Below are 15,079 nucleotides of genomic sequence, written 5' to 3' on the forward strand. Positions count from 1 at the left end.
CGAACTTAACAGGATAAACAAAACGGTTGTAGGTGACACTGACCTGGTTTAAAGATCACTATCAAATAATGGTTAAAGTGGATACAATTTTCTATTGCCCCAAACGCTCGAAAATACTGGCAAACTAGAAATATCGCCTTCCAGATGCAAATATTTCTTATGCGTGCTCTGGTAAAACAGTCCTCTTCCTTTTTTAATTGTCTTGAACCTACAGCGCCGGAGCTATAAGCGTTTGCGTCCTCCTTCCATCGCAGCTAAATAACATCTACATCTACATCCATACTCCGCAAGCCACCTGACAGTGTGTGGCGGAGGGTACCTTGAGTACCTCTATCGGTTCTCCCTTCTATTCCAGTCTCGTATTGTTCGTGGAAAGGAGGATTAACGGTATGCCTCTGTGTTGGCTCTAATCTCTCTGATTTTATCCTCGTGGTCTCTGCGCGAGATATACGTAGGAGGGTTCTTGACTCCTCGGTGGGCCGGCCGAGGTGGCCGAGCGGTTCTAGGCTCTACAGTCTGGAACCGCGCGACCGCTACGGTTGCAGGTTCGAATCCTGCCTCGGGCATGGATGTGTGTAATGTCCTTAGGTTGGTTAGGTTTAAGTAGTTCTAAGTTCTAGGGGACTGATGACCTCAGAAGTTAAGTCCCATAGTGCTCAGAGCCATTTGAACAATTTTACCAACTGAAAAAGGGACTCATCTGATCAGGCCACGATTTTCCAGTCGTCTCGGATTTAACCGTCATGATCACAAGCCCAGGAGAGGCGCTGCAGGCGATATCGTGTGCTTAGCAAAGGCACCCGCTTCGGTCGTTTGCTGGCATAGCCCATGGAACCCAAATTTCGCCTCACATTCCTAACGGATGCGTTTGCCGTGTGTTCCACATAGGTTTCTGCTGTTATTTCACGCAGGGTTATCGTCTGTTGGCACGGACAGCACTATGCAAACGTCGGTGGTCTCGGTCGTTAAGTGAAGACCTCAGCCACTGTGTAATACCTGAGATCTGGTAGTCTCGGCATACTCTTGACACCATGGGTCTCGGAATACTGAAACGGCTAACGATTACTAAATGATCCTGTAACGAAGCGCGCTGCTCTCCGTTGGATCTTCTCTATCTCTTCTATCAACCCTATCTGGTACGGATCCCACATTGCTGAGCAGTATTCAAGCAGTGGGTGAACAAGCGTACTGTAACCTACTTCCTTTGTTTTTGGATTGCATTTCCTTAGGATTCTTCCAATGAATCTCAGTCTGGTATCTGCTTTACCAACGATCGACTTTATGTGATCATTCCATTTTAAATCACTCTTAATGCGTACTCCCAGATAATTTATGGAATTAACTGCTTCAAGTTGCTGACCTGCTACTTTGCAGCTAAATGATAAGGGATCTATCTTTCTATGTATTCGCAGCACATTACATTTGTCTACATTGAGATTCAATTGCCATTCCCTGCACCATGCGTCAATTCGCTGCAGATGCTCCTGCATTTCAGTACAATTTTCCATTGTTACAACCTCTCGATATACCACAGCATCATCCGCAAAAAGCCTCAGTGAACCTCCGACGTCATCCACAAGGTCATTTATGTATATTTTGTATAGCAACGGTCCTACAACACTCCCCTGCGGCACACCTGGAATCACTCTTACTTCGGAAGACTTCTCTCCATTAAAAATGACATGCTGCGATCTGTTATCTAGGAACTCTTCAATCCAATCACACAGTTGGTCTGATAGTCCATATGCTCTTACTTTGTTCATTAAACGACTGTGGGGATCTGTATCGAACGCCTTGCGGATGTCAAGGAACACGGCATCTACCTGTGAACCCGTGTCTATGACCCTATGACTCTCGTGGACGAATAGCGCGAGCTGGTTTTCACACGACCATCTTTTTCGACACCCATGCTGATTCCTACAGAGTAGACTTCTAGTCTCCAGAAAAGTCATTATACTCGAACATAATACGTGTTCCAAAATTCTACAACTGATCGACGTTAGAGATATAGGTGTATAGTTCTGCATATCTGTTCGACGTCCCTTCTTGAAAACGGGGATGACCTGTGCCCTTTTCTAATCCTTTAGAACGCTACGCTCTTCTAGAGACCTACCGCTGCAAGAAGGGGGGCAAGTTCCTTCGCGTACTCTGTGTAAAATCGAACTGGTATCCCATCAGGTCCAGCGGCCTTTCCTCTTTTGAGCGATTTTAATTGTTTCTCTATCCTTCTGTCGTCTACTTCGATATCTACCATTTTTCCATCTGTGCGACAATCTAGAGAAGGAACTACAGTGTAGTCTTCCTCTGTGAAACAGCTTTGGAAAAAGAGATTTAGTATTTCGGCCATTGGTCTGTCATCCTCTGTTTCAGTACCATTTTGGTCACAGAGTGTCTGGACATTTTGTTTTGGTCCACCTACCGCTTTAACATAAGACCAAAATTTCTTTGGATTTTCTGCCAAGTCAGTACATGGAACTTTACTTTCGAATTCAATGAACGCCTCTCGCATAGCCCTCCTTACACTACATTTCGCTTCGCGTAATTTTTGTTTGTCTGCAAGGCTTTGGTTATGTTTATGTTTGCTGTGAAGTTCCCTTTGCTTCCGCAGCAGTTTTCTAAATCGCTTGCTGTAGCACGGTGGATCCTTTCCATCTCTTACGATCTTGCTTGGCACATACTCATCTAACGCATATTGTACGATGGTTTTGAACTTTGTCCACTGATCCTCAGCACTATCTGTACTTGAGACAAAACTTTTGTGTTGAGCCGTCAGTTAACGTTGACTAAGGAAAATAGCTAAATTCTGATATTAATTAAGGAAACTGCCATACTGACATGAAAACTTAATTAGGTAACTTTCTTTTAAAAAGGAAGCTTCTATGTAATATGAATGAATGACTGAACAGGGAATGTATACAAAACTGGAGTTATCGTGTAGTGTGTTGTAACTGCAAATGGTGTACTTACTCTGTGTTATTGTTAGCAAAAACTTTATACGAACTGACTGGGCAATGCAACTCCCAATACCAGTAAAGAAATACAGTCACTGCAAAATGCATTCAGCTCCTTAGACACTGAATTCTCTGGCTCTGTTCAAACCTGATAACTTTGGTCTGTGTGCAAATAACAAATAAATTGGTTTGTTTTACCTCTAAAACAGCAACGGAGGAACGCGATGTATTCTCGTCTATCATGAAAAATATAAAATATGCTAGCTACAGGCTCAGCAGTGTGCAACGCTGGCAGTGGTACTTTGAAATGTACATGAAATTCGTTTGGCTGGTAAATGAAAACATTTAGGAAACATTCGACGTCTTTGAAAAATATATGACATGGACAGGAATGGGGTACTGAACAGTTTGGCTTTTCAAAACATCTGACAACTGAATTTGCATTGCTCAGAAAATTACACCATATTTACGAATTGATCCACAAACAATGAGATTTATACAGCAAGTATTATCTAACCTCACTAAAAAGGCATAAATACAAATCGTCAATCTACATATAACTGTGTTAACAAGTCTTAGAACCATTACAAAAGCAAAATATCTACCTAGCCTTTTCATCAAATCAGTTTACGTACATTCTAGGGGTACTTAACAATTATGAATTATCAGTCAGCTTATCTACACCAACGCGCTGACAAAACGAGAGTCATAAACATTTATCAGCTTTACCTAGCTTGTGAGAAGACTTCTGCTTACCTGTTCTCTTAATTCCCACATTACTCTAGCCCTTGGTGGCTTCACAGAGAATACCACAAAAACTCTCTAATCCATCCTCATTCGCTCACTACAATCTCAGACCAGAAGCAGTATCTTTGGCTCTGCAGTTGTCCAGTCAGCGATCCACATTATCAAGCCTATCAGAGACTTACATCGTTTATAATATACTAGTTTCATTTTAGTTTACATTAATATTATTATCATATTAGGGTGCCACATACAAGTGTGCCCCAGTAGACTCCTTTCGGTATACACACCGCAGCAGCGCCTTCAGACGGAACCTATGTGGTCGCCCCGTATACAAATGGACCAATCACACATCGACCTTGAATTGTGGATGTTCTGTCTACGGTAAAAGGGGCAGTTAACTTCGTTCCAAGTAGGAACGAGAGGACTTCTCGCAGCTTGTCATCTGGGAAGATTTGTTTTCTTGTATAGCCGCTAGTCCATATAAAACTTAATAGTAAATTGTTCAAGTTTCTGCATTTATTGAACACACGTCGGAAATACAAGAATGGCACACTATCCCTTTCCTACATGTCGGTACTTATATAACCGCATCGGAGTCACGCTACCTTGTATTGTAACTTTCTCTAAAAATATTTGTGTGATACTTAAGTGAGTACATGTGCACATAAAAATATGTAAGTTTCTTTAAAGATTATTGAATGAATGCGTGACTGAAGACTGGATACATAACTGGAGTTAACGTGTAGCGTGTTGTAACTTGGTGCAGTTCATTCGGCCTTGTGTCTTCCCCTCAATCATCAATTCGTGCCGTAGTTAATTTTAAACGAAAGGTGTAGCTATGTTCCGTCAGTATCGCTGGGCTTAAAGTATTCAACTAGAGAGATTAGAATTATTTGTGTGATTTTACCAGGTAGCAACTATGGCATTTTAGCAGTTCTTGCTAATGTTGTGCACCTACTATATGGAGAGTGTTGTGTGTGGTCGTTGTGCAACAGGGTACAGAGACGACGGTTTTTATTTTTTTTGGATTAGAAATAGTCCTGTGAGGGCAGGACTTAACAACTCGCTGATTTTGAGCGTGAGCACTCGCACCCGATCACGCAGTTGCTTGCGAGCAGAGCAGTTGTGGCACGGTGGGTAGTGGGGGAAATTCGTGCGCAACATGTGGTCGCAGCAACTCAATTGGCGCCAGCTGTGAAATAGGGGAGGCTAAGATTTGACATCGGTGCCATATAATAGGAGAAATAGTGAGTTTGCATTGTGAAACACCCACAATGTCTTCACTCTTCAATCCGCAGTGCAAGGAATCTCATAATTTTACATAAAAAGATGATCCAACTGGCGAAAGCAGGTATAGCAGTCAGTCGCAATTTTTGGTTAGTGTAGCAGATCTAGATTTCGGTTACTGAGCTACAGTCTTCAACGCAGCAGATAATGTTAAAACATTTCAGCCTTATTTCGCATAATCCTTCTTGGACTATGCACGTCAAGAGTTAAAACCACAGTGACCGAAATCTATATCTGATACAATAAACACAAGTGGCTACTTACTGATGTATCTTCTTTCACCAATTGAAATACGTAGGGTCAGTGAACCTTTCTAGGTTCAAGGTGGAGTCAAAATCAAGAAGATGATGTTCAGTGTATAATAAGTTCAATTTACAAACTCACTACATGCCTGTCCACATAAAATAAAACAGAAACTGGAAGTGTGAAGCATCTGAGAGTTGAGAAGAGATACTAAAACTTGTAAGAAAGCCTAATGAACAGGAAGAAAAATCAAGTGAGTGTGTCTTTCGGATGAGCTAAAAAATTGCATTAGTTTCAGCAAAGTCTCTGCGGCCTTTCATGGATGGTGATTTAATAAAAAAATATTTGTTAGTTGCAGCTGAACATTCATGTCCACTTCAGGCAGAACAGTTTCGCTTGATGGTGTTATCAAACGCGGTAATGATGCGTCCCACACAGGGTTTGCAGGAAGACAGGCAGAGCCAGCTTGCAAAAAGTTTGTAAAGATTTTGTTGCATATTCTTCAGCGCTCTATGAAAGTGCAGATAACAAGGGTGTGGCGTTCTTAGAGGCGTGGAAGAAAGTGTAGAAAACGTAGATTTGTCTACAAGGAAATCGCCAATATTGTTCGGCAATAAATCAGGAGTTGTTGCGCAACTGAGTGGGAACATGAAAAAGTTTCTAGTACTCAATTCCTGCTGACTTACAGTTTGAAGTAATTGATCTGCAGCGTTACAGGAGGTACAAGGTGAGTCAACAAAGGCTTCACAGCTTTGAAATGATATAGAAATTTATTGAGATAACTGTGGTGTCACCGTCAGGCACCACACTTGCTAGGTGGTAGCTTTAAATCGGCCGCGGTCCATTAGTACATGTCGGACCCGCGTGTCGCCACTGTCAGGGATCGCAGACCGAGCGCCACCACCAGGCAGGTCTCGAGATACGGACTAGCACTCGCTCCAGTTGTACGGACGACGTAGCTAGCGACTACACTCACGAAGCCTCGCTCCTTTGCCGAGCAGATAGTTAGAATAGCCTTCAGCTAAGTCAATGGCTACGACCTAGCAAGGCGCCATTAGTAACATTGCACGTATCTATGGAGTCTCACTTATATCGTCAATAGCGATGTACCAAGGATGGATTAAAGTTAAGTATTCCAGAAGCTACGTACTTTTCTTTATAGCATTCATTACGTATCCTGTTTCAGACCTCACGCCATCCTGCTTTAGCTTAGCGCGTGCCTTTCGGCTTCCTCTCATTGTGTCTAGGCTGTCTTGCCTAGACACAACAATAACTTATAGAACTGATAGATGTCATTTTGTAGCAGACAACCTCAAATTCGATTTACGTAATGCAACAGTAGCCCATTCCGCCACCAGGAGTGTCAGCGTAGTGTGCAGTTAAAATGGATGCTTTCTCTGGTGCAGAGCGTGCTCGCTGTGTGTCTTGGTTCCATGAATCGAACTCTGCAAGAACTATTCCGCGTAATTTTTGCACCGAATACGCTAAAGAACTTATTATGGAATTTACTCTTGTCACAAGAACTTTGTTGAGACTGTTTGTTCACTGCGGCATGGTAAATCACCAAGTCGCCAGCGTGTTGATGATTATGTCGAACAGGTTAGGGCGACTTTTGCCCGCAGTCCACAAAAATGAAGGCGACGTGCGTCTCACGAGAGTGGCATTCCAAAAACGACTGTTTGGTGAGTACTGCGAGGACGTTTACACTTGAAACCACACAGATTCACAATGGCACAGCACATTAGTGATGCAGAGACGGCTGCTTGTAGGGAGACGTTAGGTACTGGACGACGAGACATTCCTGAACATTATAATCTTCAATGATGAGTCAACATTTTATATCAATGGCTTGGTGAACAGCCACAACTGCAGAATATTGGGCAACGACAATCCACATGCAACCCTGAAAAACATTCGTAACAGTCACAAAGTTAATGTATTTTGTGCTCTTAGCAAATTGAAAGTGTACTGCCCTTTCTCCCACGGATAAACCTGTCACTATCATTGTGTATCTGGATGCGTTTGAAAACTGTTTAAATCCACAGATCGATGAAGATGACCTAGGACGCTGCATCACTTCATTTCCTCACAAAAGTTAGAGGTTTCCTTGATAATCGCCTTCCAGGTTAATGGATTGGCTGAAAATATCCAGTTGCATGGCCACCTCGCTCCCCATACTTGACACCACGGGACTTTTTTTTTCTCTGAGGTTTCATTAAAGACCGCGTGTATGTTCCTCTCCTACCAAACAACCTAGACGACCTGAAAAATCGAATCTACGCTGCCATTGCACAAGCTACACCCTGTTTGCTGCAACGAGTATGGGAAGAAAATAACAGGTGGGCAGTTTGCCACTTCTCAAATAGTAGTGGCATTGAACCAAAATGACACTTGACACTTTTATGTGAAACTTGATGTTGTTTGCTACCAAATGGCAAATCTTTCGATTCTGTAAGTTATTTCAATAAATTCCTATATGAACCTTTTTGACTCACTCTTTATAAAAAATAGTGTACATTTATCCAACCGTTTGAATCAGGGTCGATTTCCTCGTGTACACGAATCTGCACGCGGCTCCCCACCTTGTGCCCTGTGATGGTAGAGGGTGGTACTGTACTCACTGCTCACAGACGTGCACTCAGCGTCTGCCCGCTGAGAACGTTTGCTGTTAAGCCCTGTGCTGTGGCAGTGTAAAGTAGATTTCGGTCTGTTGGATCCCTAAGGTGACGTAAATCCGCACACTCTAGGACTACTATGGGCTCGCGGCATTACACATATTTCCTTCATACGCAGTGCCGTATTAACTCCCAAATCATAATATACGCTCTGAGAGCAAAAAAAGAAACAACATACCACATCTACATCTGCATGGATACTCCGCAAATCAAATTTAAGTGCCTGGCAGAGGGCTTATAGAACCATCTTCACAAAAAAATGGCTCTGAGCACTATGGGACAACATCTATGGTCATCAGTCCCCTAGAACTTAGAACTACTTAAACCTAACTAACCTAAGGACATCACACAACACCCAGTCATCACCAGGCAGAGAAAATTCCTGACCCCGCCGGGAATCGAACCCGGGAACCCGGGCGCGTGAAGCGAGAACGCTACCGCACGACCACGAGCTGCGGACCCACCTTCACAAGTCTCTATTAATGTCGTATAGCGCGCGGAAAGAACGAGCATCTATATCTTTCCGTACGAGCTCTGATTTCCCTTCTTTTATCGTTGTGATCGTTTCTCCCTATGTAGGTCGGTGCCAACAAAATGTCTTCGCATTCGGAGGAGAAAGTTGGTGATTGGAATTTCGTGAGAAGATTCCGTCACAACAAAAAACGCCTTTCTTTTAATGATGTCCATCCCAAATCCTGTATCATTTCAGTGATAATCTTTCCCCTATTTCGCGATAATACTAAACGTGCTGCCCTTCTTTGAACTTTTTCGATGTACTCCGTCAGTCCTATCTGGTACGGATCCCACACCGCAGTATTCTGAGAGAAGGACGGACAAGCGTAGTGTAGGCAGTCTCCTTAGTAGATCTGTTACATTTTCTATGTGTCCTGCCAACAAAACACAGTCTTTGGTTAGCATTCTCCGCGACATTTTCTATGCGTTTCTTCCAATTTAAATTGTTCGTAATTGTAATACCTAGGTATTTAGTTGAATTTATGGCTTTTAGATTAGACTGATTTATTGTGTAACCAAAGTTTAACTAATTAGTTTTAGCACTCATGTGGATGACCTCACACTTTTCGTTATTTAGGGTCAACTGCTAATTTTCACACCATTCAGATATCTTTTCTAAATCGTTTTGCAATTTGTTTTGATCTTCTGATGACTTTATTAGTCGATAAACGACAGCGTCATCTGCAAACAACCTAATATGGTTGCTCAGATTGTCCCCCAAATCGTTTATATAGATCAGGAACAGCAAAGGGCCTATAATACTATCTTGGGGAACGCCAAAAATCACTTCTGTTTTACTCGATGACTTTCCGCCATTTACTACGATCTGAGACCTCTCTGACAGAAAATCAAAAATCCAGTCGCGTAACTGAGACTATACTCCATAAGCACGCAATTTCACTACAAGCCGCTTGTGTGATACAGTGTCAAAAGCCTTCCGGAAATCCAAAAATACGGAATCGATCTGAAATCCCTTGTCAATAGCACTCAACATAGCAAACAGAAGAAATATTGAATTTAATTGATGAAAGGAGAAAATATAAAAATGCAGTAAATGAAGGAGGCAAAAAGGAATACAAAAGTGTCAAAAATGAGATCTACAGGAAGTGCAAAATAGCTAAGCAGGGATGGCTAGAGGACAAATGTAAGGATGTAGAGGCTTATCTCACTAGGGGTAAGATAGATACTGCCTACAGGAAAATTAAAGAGACCTTTGGAGATAAGAGAACCACTTGTATGAACATCAAGAGCTCAGATGGAAACCCAGTTCTAAGCAAAGAAGGGATAGCAGAAAAGTGGAAGGAGTATATAGAGGGTCTGTACAAGGGCAATGTACTTGAGGACAATATTATGGAAATGGAAGAGGATGTAGATGAAGATGAAATGGAAGATACGATACTGCGTGAAGAGTTTGACAGAGCATTGAAAGACCTGAGTCGAAACAAGGCCTCCGGAGTAGACAACATTCTATTGGAACTACTGACAGCCTTGGGAGAGCCAGTCCTGACAAAACTCTACCATCTGGTGAGCAAGATGTATGAAACACGCGAAATACCCTCAGACTTCAAGAAGAATATAATAATTCCAATCCCAAAGAAAGCAGGTGTTGATAGATGTGAAAATTACCGAACAATCAGTTTAATAAGCCACAGCTGCAAAATACTAACACGAATTCCTTACAGACGAATGGAAAAAATTGTAGAAGCCGACCTCGGGGAAGATCAGTTTGGATTCCGTAGAAATACTGGAACACGTGAGGCAATACTGACCTTCCGACTTATCTTGGAAGAAAGATTAAGGAAAGGCAAACCTATGTTTCTAGCATTTGTAGACTTAGAGAAAGGTTTTGGCAATGTTGACTGGAATACTCTCTTTCAAATTCTAAAGGTGGCAGGGGTAAAATACAGGGAGCGAAAGGCTATTTACAATTTGTACAGAAACCAGATGGCAGTTATAAGAGTCGAGGGACATGAAAGGGAAGCAGTTGTTGGGAAGGGAGTAAGAAAGGGGTTGTAGACTCTCCCCGATGTTATTCAATCTGTATATTGAGCAAGCAGTAAAGGAAACAAAAGAAAAATTCGGAGTAGGTATTAAAATCCATGGAGAAGAAATAAAAACTTTGAGGTTCGCCGATGACATTGTAATTCTGTCAGAGACAGCAAAGGGCTTGGAAGAGCAGTTGAATGGAATGGATAGCATCTTGAAAGGAGGATATAAGATGAACATCAACAAAAGCAAAACGAGGATAATGGAATGTAGTCGAATTAAGTCGGGTGATGCTGAGGGAATTAGATTAGGAAATGAGACACTTAAAGTAGTAAAGGAGTTTTGCTATCTGGGGAGCAAAATAACTGATGATGGTCGAAGTAGAGAGGATATAAAATGCAGACTGGCAATGGCAAGGAAAGCGTTTCTGAAAAAGAGAAATTTGTTAACATCGAGTATAGTGTCAGGAAGTCATTTCTGAAAGTATTTGTATGGAGTGTAGCAATGTATGGAAGTGAAACATGGACGATAAATAGTTTGGACAGGAAGAGAATAGAAGCTTTCGAAATGTGGTGCTACAGAAGAATGCTGAAGATTAGATGGGTAGATCACATAACTAATGAGGAGGTATTGAATAGGACTGGGGAGAAGAGAAGTTTGTGGCGCAACTTGACGAGAAGAAGGGATCGGTTGGTAGGACATGTTCTGAGGCATCAAGGGATCACCAATTTAGTATTGGAGGGCAGCGTGGAGGGTAAAAATCGTAGAGGGAGACCAAGAGATGAATACACTAAACAGATTCAGAAGGATGTAGCTTGCAGTAGGTACTGGGAGATGAAGAAGCTTGCACAGGATAGAGTAGCATGGAGAGCTGCTTCAAACCAGTCTCAGGACTGAAGACCACAACAACAACAGCACTCAACACTTCATTTGAATAAAGAGATTGTTGCGTTTCACAGGAATGATGTTTTCTAAGCCCATGTGGACTGTGTGTCAATAGACCATTTTCTTCTAGGTAATTCATTATGTTCGAACAGAATATATGTTCCAGAATCCTGCTGCATATCGACGTTAACGATATGGGCCTGTAATTTAGTGGATTACTCCTTCTACTTTTCTTGAACATTGGTGTGACCTGGGCAACTTTCCAGTCTTTGGGTATGGATCTTTCGTCGAACGAACAGTTGTATATGATTGTTAAGTATGGAGTCAATGCATCGTCATACTCTGAAATGAACCTAATTGGTATATAGTCTGGACCAGAAGACTTGCTTTTATTAAGTGACTTAAGTTGCTTCACTACCCCGAGGATATTTACTTCTACGTTTCTCATGTTGGCAGCTGTCCTTAATTCGACTTCTGGAATATTTACTTCTTCTTTTGTGAAGGCATTTCGGAAGGCTGTGTTTAGTAACTCTCCTTTGGCAGCACTGTCTTCGCTAGTATCTCCATTGCTATAGCGCAGAGAAGGCATTGATTGTTTCTTGATGCTAACGTACTTCACATACGACCAGATCGCATTGAAGTCCGCGCTAAATTTCGAGCTTCTGTAAAAGACCGTCAGTCTTGGGGATTTTGCCTCTGTTTAAATTTGGTATGTTTATTAGTTTCGTTGTTTCTGCTACAGTATTCTGAACCGTTTTGTGTACCAAGGAGGATCAGCTTCGTTGTTTGTTAATTTATATGGTATAAATCTATCAATAGCTGCCGATACTATTTTATCTGAATTCTAGCCACATCTGGACTACACTTACATCATTAATTTGGAAGGAGTGTAGATTGTCTCTCAGGAAGGCGTCAAGTGAATTTTTATCTGCTTTTTTGAATAGGTATGTTTTTCGTTCATTTTTGGAGGATTTGGAGATTACAATATTCAGTCTCACTACGACAACCCTGTGTTCACTAATCCCTGTATCCGTTTTGATGCTCGTTATTAACTCAGGATTATTGGTTGTTAAGAGGTCAAGTGTGTTTTCACAACCATTTACTAATCGTGTGGGCTCATGAACTAAATTGTCGAAATAATTTTCAGAGAACGCGTTTAGCATAATTTCGGATGATCTATTAAATCTTTTAATTTCGGATGATCTCTTATGCGTACCTCCGGAATTAAACAAGTATTTTCGCCAACACATCGAGGGTAAATTAAAGTCACCACCAATTATAATCGTATGAGTCGGGTACGGGTTTGAAATCAAACTCAAGTATTCTTTGAACCTTTCATCAACTGTATCATCTGAATTGAAGGTCGGCAAAATGGTCCAATTATATTTTTTTCGGTTGCCAACAATGACGTCTGTCCATACTAACTCACAGGAACTATCTAATTCAATTTTATGACAAGATGAACTACTTCTAACAGCAACAAATACGCCACCGCCAACCGTGCTTATCCTATCCTTTCGCAACATCGTTAGGTTCTTCGCAAAAACTTTGGCTGAGCTTATCTTCAGCTTTAGCCAGCTTTCAGTGCCTATAATGATTTGATCATCAGTGCTTTCTATTAGCGCTTGGAGCTCTTGTACTTTAAAACATAGCTACGGCAATTTAAAATTGTTATACCGATGGTTGTTGTATCTACGTTCTTCTTGTGTTCGGTCTGCACCCTTTGTGGCTGAAGCCCTTCTTGTGTTTTCCCGAGGCCCTCTAACCTAAAAAACCGCCTAGTCCACGCCACACAGCCCCTGCTACCCGTCTAGCCGCCTTGTGCGTATAGCGGAAACCTGATCTATTCAGCGGAATCCGAAACCCAGCCACCTTTTAGCGCAAGTTGACGAATCTGCAGCCCAACCGGAAGGATCTGCTTGTACAGATAAATAAATGATTAAAATTTCAATACAATCAGCAAAAATTCAGCAAGTCAATAATGCATAGGTCCACCTCTGGCTCTCATGGCAGTTATTTGGCTTGGTATTGATTGATAGAGTCGCTAGATGTACTACTGAGGTGTATCGTGCCAAATCGTGTCCAATTGGAACGTTAGATCGTCGAAATTCCCTACTTCTTAGAGGGCCTTTCTCATTATGCTCCAAACGTTCTCAATTGGGGAGATCACGCCACGGTAGGGTTTAGCAACCACGAAGACAAGCAGTAGAAAGTCTCGCCATGTGCTGAAACGTAAGTCCAGGATGGCTTACAATGAAGGCAACAAAACAGAGTGCAGAATATCGTCGAGATATCGCTGTGCAGTAATAGTGCCACGGATAGCAACCAAAGGGGTCCTGCTACGAAACGAATTAGCATTCCAGACCATCCCTTTTATCTGGTGGACCGTATGGAGGACATAGCCAGCATGGTATCCTACCCCTGTCCGGGGCGTCTCCAGACGTCTTCACTGTTCATCGAGGCTCAATTCGAAGCGGGACTCACCACTCCACTCAATGAGATTCCAGACCTAAGACAGGTCTGGAGACGCCATAGGGCCCGGCGTCCAGGAGTGATGGTCTGGGGTGCCATTTCTTTTCATAGCAGGACCCCTTTGCTCGTCATTTACAACATCCTAAAACGGTAACGGTTCGTCGATAATACACTACTGGCCATTAAATTTGCTACACCAAGAAGAAATGCAGATGATAAACGGGTATTCATTTGACATATATATTATACTACAACTTACATGTGATTACATTTCCACTAAATTTGGGTGCATAGAGCCTGAGAAATCGGTACCCAGAACAACCACCTCTGGCCGTAATAACGGCCTTGATACGCTTGGGCATTGAATCAAACAGAGCTTGGATGGCGTGTACAGGTGCAGCTGCCCATGTAGCTTCAACACGATACCACAGAACATCAAGAGTAGTGACTGGCGTATTGTGGCGAGCCAGTTGCTCGGCCACTATTGACCAGACGTTTTCAATTGGTGAGAGATCTGGAGGATGTGCTGGCCAGGGCAGCAGTCGAACATTTTCTGTATCCAGAAAGGCCTGTACAGGACCTGCAACATGTGGTCGTGCATTATCCTGCTGAAATGTAGGGTTTTGCAGGGATTGAATGAAGGGTACAGTCACGGGTAGTAACAAATCTGAAATGTAACGTCCACTGTTCAAAGTGTCGTCAATGCGAACAAGAGGTGACCGAGAAGTGTAACCAATGACACCCCTACCATCACGCCGGGTGATACGCCAGTATGACGATGACGAATACACGCTTCCAATGTGCGTTCACCGATATGTCGCTAAACACGGATGCGACCAAAATGGTTCAAATGGCTCTGAGCACTATGGGACTTAACATCTATGGTCATCCGTCCTCTAGAACTTAGAACTACTTAAACCTAACTAACCTAAGGACATCACACAACACCCAGCCATCAAGAGGCAGAGAAAATCCCTGACCCCGCCAGGAATCGAACCCGGGAACCCGGGCGTGGGAAGCGAGAACGCTACCGCACGACCACGAGCTGCGGGCGGATGCGATCATCATGATGCTATAAACAGAACCTGGATTCGTCCGAAAAAATGACGTTTCGCCATTCGTGCACCCAGGTTCGTTGTTGAGTACACCATCGCAGGCGCTCCTGTCTGTGATGCAGCGTCAAGGTTAACTGCTGCCATGGTCTCCGAGCTGATAGTCCATGCTGCTGAAAATGTCGGCGAACTGTTCGTGCAGATGGTTGTTGTCTTGCAGACGTCCCCAACTGTTGACTCAGGGATCGAGACGTGGCTGCACGATCCG

This window comes from Schistocerca serialis, chromosome 7, assembly GCF_023864345.2.
Source record: "Schistocerca serialis cubense isolate TAMUIC-IGC-003099 chromosome 7, iqSchSeri2.2, whole genome shotgun sequence".
NCBI classification, from domain to species: domain Eukaryota; kingdom Metazoa; phylum Arthropoda; class Insecta; order Orthoptera; family Acrididae; genus Schistocerca; species Schistocerca serialis.